Source organism: Pteronotus mesoamericanus, unplaced genomic scaffold (genome assembly GCF_021234165.1).
Source record: "Pteronotus mesoamericanus isolate MK-2021 breed Mesoamerican mustached bat unplaced genomic scaffold, CSHL_Meso_final contig_169, whole genome shotgun sequence".
Lineage (NCBI taxonomy): Eukaryota > Metazoa > Chordata > Mammalia > Chiroptera > Mormoopidae > Pteronotus > Pteronotus mesoamericanus.
This window is the reverse complement of record NW_026555068.1, coordinates 12,731,906-12,735,675: the sequence shown is the minus strand read 5'-3', so window position 1 is coordinate 12,735,675 and position 3,770 is coordinate 12,731,906. Positions and strand designations below refer to the sequence as shown.

Below are 3,770 nucleotides of genomic sequence, written 5' to 3'. Positions count from 1 at the left end.
ATTCTGTTCCATTGCTCTATGTGTCTGTTTTTATGCCAGCACCATGCTGTTTTGATTATTACAGCCTTACAGTATAGTTCATAATTGGTAGTGTGATCCCACTTTTGGGAATATATCCAAAGGAACCCAAAACACTAATTCAAAAGAACATAAGCACCCCTATGTTTACTGCAGTGTTATTTACAATCAATAAGCTTTGGTAGCAGCCCAGGTGCCCATCAACAGAAGAGTGGATAAAACTACTATAGGACATTTACACAATGGAATACTACTTGGCTGTAAAGAAAATTTTACTCTTTGCAACAGTATGGATGGATGTGGAGAATGTTATGCTAAATGAAAAAAGCCAGAGAAATCAAATACTATGTGATTTCACGCATATGTGTAATCTAATGAACAAACTGAACTAACAAGAAAAATAGAGACAGACTCATAGAGAGCAGGATGACAGCTAAATCAGGGAGCGGGGGAAGATAAGGAGGTTGAAGGATTGAGCAAAAAGGAAAAAGAACTCATGGACATGGACAACAGTGTGGTGACTGAGAGGGGCGGGGGGTATAAGCGGATAAGGGGAGGTATAAATGGTAATGGAAAAAAATAAATTTTCAGGAATAAACAAAATCGTTTACCAAATCTATGTACAAAAAAAAGAAAATATTTGGGGAAAAATGTTGTTTTTTGCTAACATGTACTTAGACCTAGGATGTTTGTGTCTGTACTGAACAGACTTTTTTTCTTGTCATTAACTAAACAATTCCATATAACAACTACTGACATAGCATTTACATGGTATTAAGTAATCTAGAGATGATTTAAAATATGGGGAGGATGTGCGTAAGTTATGTGCAAATACAACATTTTATATAAGGGACCTGAGCATCTGTGGATTTTGGTATCCATGGGGGATCCTAGAACCAGTTCCCCATGGATACTGACAGATGACTGTATTTTTTTCACTTCTGTGGCAAACCCAGAGTTGGGCCAAATGCAATGCCAAGTCACTATGTTATGTTGATATCTTGTCAAGAATGTAAAAGACAGTTTTTCTCTTTATCCATTTAAATCATTCCATAGAAGATGGAATTATTCCCGTAATACCTATACTCACACATACAATGTCAGTGGAATGTTTTAAGTTATAAAATAAATATTCATGTATGTCTCCTCCATCTAACGACCTTACTCTCTCCTTTTCACCACGTATAACTCCAACAGATTGCTCAAGACTCGATTTAGGATTGTCTTACTCTTGTAAGTATCCTAAATGCAACAGGACGGATTACATGGTTTTCCTCTTAAGACCTGTAACATCAAGCATATAATCTATCACACACACTATGCACCTCACTTTATTTTAATGGTTGGTTTCTTGCACGCTTCTCTCACTCTACACAGAATATAAACTCCTTTGCAGACAGAAACGCCTGTTGTTTTTTTTTTTCAATCCCAAATGTCCACCATACTGGTGTGGCAATGCTCAATAAACATTTGTTGTTTATAACTTGGTACTGCATTTACATTGAATGGATTAATGGATTTTAATTGTCTCTGTAAAAACAAATGAATCATTATCATTCCTAACCTCAAATTTATTTTTTCACTCTATCAAAAAGAAACACTCCTTACCAGGTATTATTCACTCATAGGTTATTTTTACTTCGCCCTTTGAATGGGTACCATCAAGGTTACAGGGGAGAAACTATTTCATTACTGCATATTTCTGGATCAAGAACCCAGAAATCAGGGTAAGAAAATAGTGCTTAGTCTGTTCTAATATTTGCCCTGAAAAATTGGTGGGAGAAAAAGTAACATAGCTGACTCAGCAAGTTCTAGGTGCTCATTTTCAATAGATGTCATATGTTGAAATATTGTTTCATTTTTGTATAGTTGAGTGTAAGAAAGGTTAAGAAGGTGGGTGTTGCTCTAGTAAACTGTCATAGAAGTTAAAAGTCTTAAGATAATTCTCAAAATAATAAGGGATGGAAGAAAGAGAACATGCCTCTCCTAAGTGATAAAGAACAGAATAAGCTTCAGGACAGTATCTGAAGAGATCATGTAGAGACAGAGTCCATTTTGAGGAAAGTGGTATTTTCATTAAACATTCACGCATGGTTTCAAAAATACCTTGGCTGGGAATCAGTGGATTAGGAGTCATGAGTTACGTAATTTAGCATAACTTCCAATATGAAAAATACATATGCTTCTTAATGTAACTAAAATAATCTTAGCCAAGAGTAGGGTGACAGCTAAGGGGTGGAGGGAGGTTAGGAGGTTGAGGGACTGAGAAAAAAGGGAGGAGGACTCACGGGTGTGGACAACAGTGTGGTGAGAGTGTGGGGTGTGGGATATAAAGGGATTATATGTTAATGGAAAAAATACAATAAAAATTAAAATAAATAAATGTCAAAAAAATAAAATCAACTTGGCCAAAGAACTAGAAAAATTTGTATGCACATGCAAGTGGGGACACAAAAAAACCCAGAATTATCTCCCGGAGGGTGGGCCCCTTGTAGTACAGGCTTCTCCCCCTAGGTGAGTGTTCGAGGAGCCCATCTGTATCAGTGTACGAGCCGGTGGTGGTGTTAGAGGCTGCGTCTGGCTTCAGTAATTTTTTTGGAAGACTCTTTCAGTGTGTTTGCCCATTTCAGGATGGGGGATCTATGAGCACACCTGCCCACACCGTGCTGAGTGTTCAGGAGTTGTTTTTCAAAAATTTAATCTTTATTGCATTTTTTTCCATTACTATTTATTCCCCTTTTACTTTCCTCCCCTTAGCAACCACACAAAAATATGAAACACCTCACAATTTGCGTGTCATCCTTGCACAGGGAGCCATGCTAATCTTCTCTGCATCTCTCCAATTTTAGTACAGTGCTGCCAAAGGGAGCATTGGTCGGCAGATTTTGACCAAAAGCAGCGTGACCCCTGTGCCCCACAAATGCAACTTTTTTTGTTTCCCCAGATGAAAAAGTCCTCAAAGGGAAACATTTTGCTTATGTGGAAGAGGTGAAACAAAAAATGTCAGAAGCACTGAAAGGCATCAAAATCAACGCATTCAAAACAGTTTGTGCAGTGAAAAAAACGTCTCAAAAGGCGTATTGCATCAAATGGAGAGTACTTTGAAGGTGACTGAAACTTAAACATGTAAGAATAAATATACAATTTTTTTATAAATAAATTCTCTTTTTTGGGGGTCCACCTGGTAAAGCAATTGTTTCTTAATCAAACATGCAAAAATACCAAACTACTGCTCTTTGAACATTCAAATTTTAAAAGAAGCGATTATATATCAGGCACACAAGTTGTTTGGAATTAAAAAAGCAGGTAACATGTCAGAGGAAAGAGATTTAAGACAAATCTTATATTCTTTTCAAACAAATACTGGAAACTATTAACTGAAGTTCACACAAAGATGACTTGTGCAAAAATATCTTAAAGGGCCTTCTGAATGAGTGAATTTATAAAGTAACCAAATAATACTTTCCTTTACAGAGATGGTATATCAAGATGAGTTGATGCACACAACACACAAATACAGTAACATACTTTCAGCCCAAGTCAGATGTTTAATAATTGCTGACTGAACGTAGATAAAATTTTTACTTAATCAATCAATCAATTGACTAGATCCGTATTTTTCAAAACAAATCTTAACACTTTTCAGAAAGAAATGAGTCTGTCATAAACCTAAATTATTCTTACCTAATAAAGAAAAGCAGACTTAAAAGGAAGTTTCAAATTGTAAGATAAATGCAGTTCCCTGTGACAAC

At 36.2% G+C, this 3,770-nt stretch overlaps 1 non-coding gene across 1 annotated transcript; it reads right to left on the bottom strand.

The window, feature by feature from the left end:
* Positions 1 to 2,784: 2,784 nt before the first annotated feature.
* Positions 2,785 to 2,889, bottom strand: LOC129064925 (U6 spliceosomal RNA). Its single transcript, XR_008528536.1, has one exon. It is a non-coding gene; the product is annotated as a U6 spliceosomal RNA (small nuclear RNA).
* Positions 2,890 to 3,770: the final 881 nt, after the last annotated feature.